Raw genomic sequence first — 7,670 nt, forward strand, 5'->3', positions numbered from 1 at the left:
TCCGGTCAAGCCATGGGCGTTGGCTGTTCCGTTACTCTCCTCAGGGCTTGGTGCCGGCTGGCCACCTGGAGAGGGGCCTGGGGGGCTAGCTCCCTTAGACTCTAACCGGTCTTCTGTTTGCAGCCCTACCCCTCACTCCCACCTTCTGAGGCACCTGAGCCACTTATTCCTGAACTTTCCAGGCGTCTGCAGCTTGAATCGACTTGCTTTCTCCACCAGGCTCAGTCAATCCCACTAGTCCACATGCTGTCCATCATCCAGAGTTTATTGACCTCTCTCATCTGCTGCTGACCGTGTTTTCATTCTTTGTCCTTGTGGGTTTGTACTCTTAAAAAAAATCCCTTTATTGGATGGGGTTTTAGGAGGGGTGGAAACAAACCCCCATGTTCAATCTACTACATTTCACCAGACCTCTTTCTTAACATAACATGTGAAACAAATATATCAACATTGTGACATCTGTTTATTCTGGAAGAGGACCATGGGTGATATATTGATAGCTGTATTGTCTGCAGTTTTCAAATGTTTCATTCAAAAACAAAACATTAGACTTTTTTGGAGACCCAAAAAAAACCAGTTGCTGTCGTGTCAGCTGACTCCTGGCGACCCCATGTGTGTGTCAGAGTAGAACCATAGGGTTTTCAGTGGCTCAGTTTTCAGAAGCAAATGGCCAGGTCTTTCTTCCGAGGTGCCTGTGGGGGCAAAATAGACTGAGGTTCTCACAGTGTCTGCTGAGGGAGGCAGCTGGGTCACCGAAGCATCCTAACATGAGTGCTCTTTGCTGAGGACACAGATGCGGATGTGATGGTCCCTGGCCCCAGGAGAGCCCTCGTCAGCAGAAGGACAATGGGGCATGGCAAGGGCAGTGACAGAGCTGTGCCAAAGGGAAATGGCTGCCCCAGGCCTTCCTGAGCCGAGTCTTAAAGGATGTGGAGAAATTAGGGCAAGTGACCTTCCCATCATGAGCCTTCTCCGACTTGAAAGAACCTGTATGAAAAGAATCAGCTGGTCCTTCCATGGAGTCGCCTGTCAGAAGTCCCTTTTGCACCAGGGGGCAGTGTTGGCACTGAAATTCTCGCTGTCTTGGAATGGGGCTGGGCAGGAGCAGCCACATCCACACAGCGGGCCTCTCCTGTCCCATTACTCCCCTAAAGGCCCAGGAGAGCCCTCATGCACCCCCTTCCCCGAGGCACTCCCACCTCCTAATCCACAAACGCTGCTGCTTCCAAGGCACCGCTTGTCAAATACCCAGCCTTGCCCTCTGCCTGCTGCCCTTGATCCAGGATTAGCGGGGCCATGTGGAAACCAGCCGCTGGCAGCGTCTACTTATCCGGGGAGGCCTGAGACCGCCTGGCCTCTGGGAGCCTCCTCGAGTGCCCGGCTGTTCCTACTCTGTGTCTCCTTCTGTTTTTGCTGTCTCGAGTATTTCCTTTCTTCTTATCTGTCATCTTCACGGTTTCTCGTTCTCTTCCTTCAGCTCCCCCTCCCAGAAATCTCATCCTTCCTCTGGCCTCTTGTGGGCATTTTCATGTTGCCTGTTGAGCCCTATAAGTCTCAGAGCCTTTCCCCGTCATCTGCCCCTCTGGCTGCCAGCCTGGGCCCCCATGGGCCACAGTTAGGACCGCGCAGGGCAGTGTAGAGAGATGCCTCCCTGTGCCTGGCCCCTCCATTAGCCACTTGTCGGCCACACCGCAGAGGCCTCTGCCAAGAACCTGGGCTTTCTGGTTCTGACCTGCTTTTGCTGGCAGCTGCTGAGGCCGGCTCTGTGTGTGTGTGTGTGTGTGTGTGTGTGTGTGTAGGGGTGTTGAATGGAGGGGCATCTGGGTCTGGGGGGCTGGGTCTGGGTCTGGAGGAGGTGATAGGAAGTAGATGCAGAGACTCCTCGTTGAGATTCCTGGGGTCTCACCCCTCGGCTGTTCTCCAGCACTGCCACTTAGCTGTGGAGATCTGGTGCCATGGGGACTGAGGCACTGCCCTCCCCCCGCAGCAGGCATCCCGCCCACAGCTGCCCTGAGGCTACAGGAGATGCTATGGGCAGAACAGGGAGATGGAGGGTGGAAGCCGTGCAGAGCCTAGAAGGAATATTCCAGGGCCTGCCACTTGGCGACCGTGTGCAGGTGGCCACTCTGAGAGTGGCTTCTGGAAGCACAGTGGCCGTACTTCCTGGACCAGAACCCGGACAACGAAGGCCTGACGAAGGGATCTTGGGCTGTTTCTGGTCGCAAGAGGCAGCCCGGGAGATGTAGTTTGGGTCTGAAACAGTGGGGTTTCCAATAACATTTTGATGACTTACTGGGAGAACTGAATTTGCCTTGGGGGCACGTGGCTGCCAGCTCTGTGAATCTGTTCTTGCGTGGAAATCTCAGAGCCTCCAGTGGTCCTACTGGAGCCCCAGTGACCCTGCCAGAGGTCAGACAGTGACAGTTTCTTTACCAGAAATGGGTTGGTTTTGATCTTGAGTTTTTGGTTTCCAAGTGCCTCTCACGCTGTGCTTCTGATGAGAACTGCGGCGTATTCTTTTCAGCGGGGTGACGACTCCCCCTGTGTGAGTGGGTAAGACACCCGCTCTGGAAGCTTACAGATTCGGCTCAAGCCTGGCTCTGCTGTGCTTCAGCTGTGTGGCCTTGGGTGTGTTACTCAGTCCTGCTAAGCCTGGTTCCTTATCTGTAAAAGGGAGGTGGTACAAGAGTCGTGAAGGTTCCATAAGTTAGTCTGCGTACAGCATCCTGCCCGGAGCCGTCAGTTAGTCTGCGTACAGCATCCTGCCCAAGCCCGTTGGTGCGCCGGTCACTGCTGCATCGCCCCCTGCTGGCCTCGCATGCAGGCACATGGGTAGAGCTCGGCACATGTTCTGTTGTAGAAACCACCAGGGCGCATGTCAGAGACCAGCGGGCAATGCCAGGACCTCTCCCTTGTCTTGTCCACAGGTGGTGGTAGCACCTTCCTGAGTCCATTATCATCACTCCTTCTGAAAGGGAGGACACTGAGCTCATTGATCCAGTGTCGCAGGAGAAAATCGAAGCTTGAGGAGAAGGAGAAGCCATCTGTGGAGTCACACTGAGAGGCGGCAGGGAAGAACACAGGTATCCCACATGCCCCTTGCTTCAGTGTGGCTCCTGCTTGCACAGAGCTGTCGACACATCCCGAGTGAGAGGCGAAGCAGCCTTGTTTCCTGACTCCTCCCGTGCACCGCAGAGGCCTGAAAGGGATCTGCCAGCTGACATTTGCAAAAAATAGCAAACAGGCCTCCCAGCAGCTCTCTGGGGGAGGAAACCAGGGTGTCTCCGGTGGTGGTGATTGCTTTGCTCTTCCCGCCACTTCCTCCGCCTCGGAAATTAGATTTTTGCTTATGTGTATTGATGGCACCAGGCAGGCAGTGTGGTGCCCCCAAGGCTGAAACCAGAGAGGGTTGTTGCGCCTGGCAGGAGCTCAGGCCTCTCCTGCTGCAGGAGCTGCAGCCCCGGGAGGGCTTCCGGCTGAGAGTGCCCAGGGTGCAGGGGTGAGAGGGTTGCAGCTTAGCTCCTGGAACAGGAGCAGTCTCGGTCACTTGATGCAACAGACTATGAGGGGTTTCCATGAATGAGGCCCTCGGAGTTTTTAAGGAAGATTGTCAGCCAAGCTTGCAACAACTTTGAGGACTTCTTGGCTACCGTCCACCAACCCAAACCCCGAAATCTGGGAATCATGGGGGGTAGCGGCGGGAGCCTGGTCTCTGGAGGCAGGCTGTTCTTTGTGACTAACACTTCCTGGTGTGAGGATGGGGAGGAGCCACGGAGAGCGGCTGAGACAAGGGCTGGCGGTCTGGAGGGTCTTCATGGGAAAGCGCATCGTGAGGGGAGAAGCTGGCGCTCTGGTGACTCTGTGCCTGGGCTTGGCCCCACAGGCTGGGAGTGCGGAGACGGCCGTTAGTGCCCGAGGCAGGGCTTCTCAGGGGCTGTGGAAAGGGGGTTGTTGGTGCCATGAGGCAGCCTCACCACCTGCCCTCTGACCTCAGGCACGTCCCTCCATGGGCTCTGGCGCGGCGCCTCCCATGGGCTTTGGCTGTGGAGGGGCCTTCAGCTGGTGTTTCTTCTCCCTCTAGCTTTCGGGGGTGGGGTGAGATTTAGGGAGCAGTGGAAGTTGGCCCACTCAGTGGCTCCCTTTGGACCCCCTCAGACTCAACACCCCCAGAAATGAGCTCGTCACACACCTCATCATGAAAGCCCTGCTCCCAGGAAGAGGGCTGTCTGTGGAGCCACAGCTGCCCTGCAGGCTCCTCCAATGGAAGTGGATTCTGGAAAGGTCTTCAGAAGCCCTGAGTCTCAGGTCTGGGCAGGGGCAGGGGTGGGGTGTGGTTAACAAGGGAGAAGGCTGGGCGCTGGGTTCACCAGCTTCTGAGAAGGGAGGGGATGGCCTGGAGCCATCTTTGCACCCTCAGGACCTGGTCCAGGCCTGGTGTCTCCATCTAGGCTGAGGGACGGTGTGACCTGTGACCTCGACATTCACAAGCTAGCTCCTCCTAGCCGGCCCTCCTGTCTCCATGTGGCCTGCTGGCTGACATTTCTGTGCCTTCACCCTCGAGCGGCCTGTATCCTGACATCAGTCACAGATGCTGTGCCCCCTGCGCGCTGTACCCTACCCGCCTCCCAGCCTCAGACCACCTCCCTCATAGCCTGCGGCGCCTGGGGTCAAGGGAGCGGGCTTTGGGGCTGTGAATCACTGCTCCCTGATTGACTCAGCCTCCCCTTCTCCCAGGTGGCAGCAGCACGCCAGCCTGCCATGCCCGCCTCCCAACCTCAGGAGGGGAGGAGGCGGGAGCCACTCGGTGCCCCTTCCCCTGATTTCAGCCTTGGCAGCAGCCCAGGCCTCCAACAGTCGGAGAACTTTGTATCTTCGGGCTAGTGACCTCCTGGAGCAGTGGGGCTGGCGGGGCTGACTCTGTGGCTGCCTCCTCGGCTTGCCTGGACAGAAGCAGCTCCTAGCTCCCGGAAGGGCACACTGTGACTCCTGCACACCCTAGGGTTTAGATCTGCAGCGTGGAGCAGCTCTGCTAGAAGGCAGGTCTCTACATGCGGGGACCTGGTGTCTGGGGCCTGGGTGCCTGGGCTGGGCTGCAGGCGCCTTTAGCTGAAGACTTGCCCAGCGTTGGGTGCAGCTCGGCCCAGAGTTCCTGCATAGAATGGCAGGATGGTCACGGTAGGGCGGTGTGAGCTGGGGGAGTGCGGGGGCTGGGGTGAGCCAAGAGTGGGTGTCGGCACTGCTCTTGTGGAGTAAGGGTGGGCAGCTGAGGCTGTCACTGAGGCTGATTCCTTCTTGACCCGTGTGTTCACCTGGGGGCGGGCAGAGCCTTGTGGCAGCTAACACTCACAGATGTCTACTGCACCCGGGCCCTGTCTCAGCCAGTCTCCAGGATGACCTGCCGGGATGGGGGTGGTGGTACCGGATTTTACACATGAGGACACTGAGGCCCAAGTGCACAGCCAGGAAGGGTGGAGGGGGGTCACAGCCAGGCCTGCTGTGGGGGCGCAGGGAAGGACGTGGCTGTTCTCTGCTCTGCTTTCCTCTCTGTTCGCCCTGCAGCGGAGGGCCCTGACCTTTCCCCATCTATCAACACTTGCCTGGCCTGCTGCCCACTAGCTCCAGGACCTGGGATTGCAGGTCTCAAGTCCAGGACTACTTTGCTGCCTCTGCACAGGTTGTGCGAGCTCATGAGTGTGTGTGCACCCCCACTGCCCTGGCCTCAGCTTCTTTGTAAAGCGGGAGTGCCGAGGAGCCCCGCCTACCTAGCACATGCAGTCACGGGTGTATGGGCCATGCGGCCGACATTCCGCACCCGCTCACGTTCATCACTGCAAACTAGTGGTGGCTACGCTGTGGGGCAGGGCCAGCCTTCCCAGGGGCTCGAGATGCCTGGCCATTTGACATAACTCCTATGGGATTCTTTCTTTACCCAGAAAAGTAAGTGGGGAGTGTGTGTGCTGGGGAGAGGGACAGGGGAATAGAACCCATCTGTTTATCCACAGACGAGGGGTAAGTGCCCAAGTGGTGGCAGGAGCCAGCCCACCCAGGTAGGAGAAAAAAGATGTGTCTCCCTGGAAATAGCTTGAAACTTCCCTGGAGGTTCTGGAATCTTGGTGCCAATGGCCGGGTGAGCTCCGAGGCTTCTCAGGCTTCTTGGGGCAGCGGGTGGAGAAAGTGAGGTGCTATCCTGTGTGGGGGCCCAGGTACCAGCTTCCTCGAGACCCTGCCTCACAGCCCAACCCGTTGTTGTGCAAGATAGAAGTCAAGTCCTCTTCACGAGGGCGACAAGAGTCCCCCGCAGGCTGTTCTACAAAGGTCTTCTGATCTCCCCGTGTATATGTTTTCTGATTATAAATAGCACGCCCCGGTGTAGAAAACATGGATGATGTCTTAGTCATCTAGTGCTGCTGTAACAGAAAAACAACAAGTGGATGGCTTTAACAAAGAGAGATTTATTCTCTCACAGTCTAGTAGGCTAGAAGTCCAAATTCAGGGCATCAGCTCCAGGGGAAGGCTTTCTCTCTCTGTTGGCTCTGGCGGAAGGTCTTTGTCGTCAATCTTCCCCTGGACTAGGAGCTTCTGTGCGCAAGGACCCTGGGTCCAAAGGACACAGTATGCGCCTGGTGCCTCTCTCTTGGTGGTATGAGGTCTCCATGTCTCTCTGCTCACTTCTGTCTTTTATATCTCAAAAGAGACTGGCTTAAGACACTGTCCAATCTTGTAGATCTCATCAGTATAACTGCCACTAATCCATCTCATTAACATCATAGTGACAGGATTTACAACACACAGGGAAATCACATCAGATGACAAAATGGTGGACAATCATACAATGCTATGAATCATGACCTAGCCCAGCTGACAGATATTTTTGGGGAACACAGTTCAGCCCACAACAGATGGTATAGAAAAGCATAAAGAAGACGGCAGAACCCACTGCCAATGCCAGTACACAGTGCGGAGCAATGGGGACCTGCTGGCGGGTTTCCACCCGGCTCTTCTCCTCACTTTAGAAAACTGTACTAAGATCATATTATCTATGGACTTTTTTTTTTTTTTTCACTGTTGTTTGTAAATTTTATTGTGGAGGAGAAGAAAGGTTATGATGTAAATCAAAGCAAAAAGCTGATACAACTTACAGGTTACTTTTTAACCACTGCCAGTCAATGTTCTTTTCCCAAACAGTGTTTTGCTCTGTCCCAGTTACTTAGGAACTTGTCCTCTCCTTCCCCAGAGCTCTTTTTTTTTTTTTAATATTTTATTGTACTTCAGGTGAAGGCTTACAGAACAAATAGTTTCTCATGAAACAGTAGTACACATGTTGTTTTACGATATTGGTTAACAACCCCACAACATATTAACCCTCTAACTTCTCAATCATTTTTTTTTTTGGTGAAAATACACATAGCCAAAGAGACACCGTTTCAAAAATTTCTACACGCACAGTTCAGTGACATTGACTCCGCTCTTCCAATTATGCTGTTATTCTCACTTAAGATGAAGGTTTACAGAACAAAATAGTTTCTCATTTAACAGTTACTATAAATGTTGCCCTATGACAATGGTTAACAATCTCACAACACATCAACAATGTCCTTACTCAACCTTGGGTTCCCTATCACCAGCTTCCTTGTCCCCTTCTGCCTTCTGGCCCTTGTCACTGGACTCCT

The 7,670-nt window shown here is 54.8% G+C and overlaps 1 protein-coding gene across 1 annotated transcript in view; it reads left to right on the forward strand.

Moving 5' to 3' along the window:
• Positions 1 to 3,006: 3,006 nt before the first annotated feature.
• Positions 3,007 to 7,670, forward strand: part of PC (pyruvate carboxylase) — a 48,140-nt gene continuing 43,476 nt past the window's right edge. The window contains exon 1 of the mRNA XM_004383674.3: positions 3,007 to 3,083. The gene's annotated coding sequence lies outside the window, so the exon portion shown is untranslated. The remainder of the gene's footprint in view (positions 3,084 to 7,670) is intronic.

Source organism: Trichechus manatus, unplaced genomic scaffold (assembly GCF_000243295.1).
Source record: "Trichechus manatus latirostris isolate Lorelei unplaced genomic scaffold, TriManLat1.0 scaffold00113, whole genome shotgun sequence".
Classification (NCBI taxonomy): Eukaryota; Metazoa; Chordata; class Mammalia; order Sirenia; family Trichechidae; genus Trichechus; species Trichechus manatus.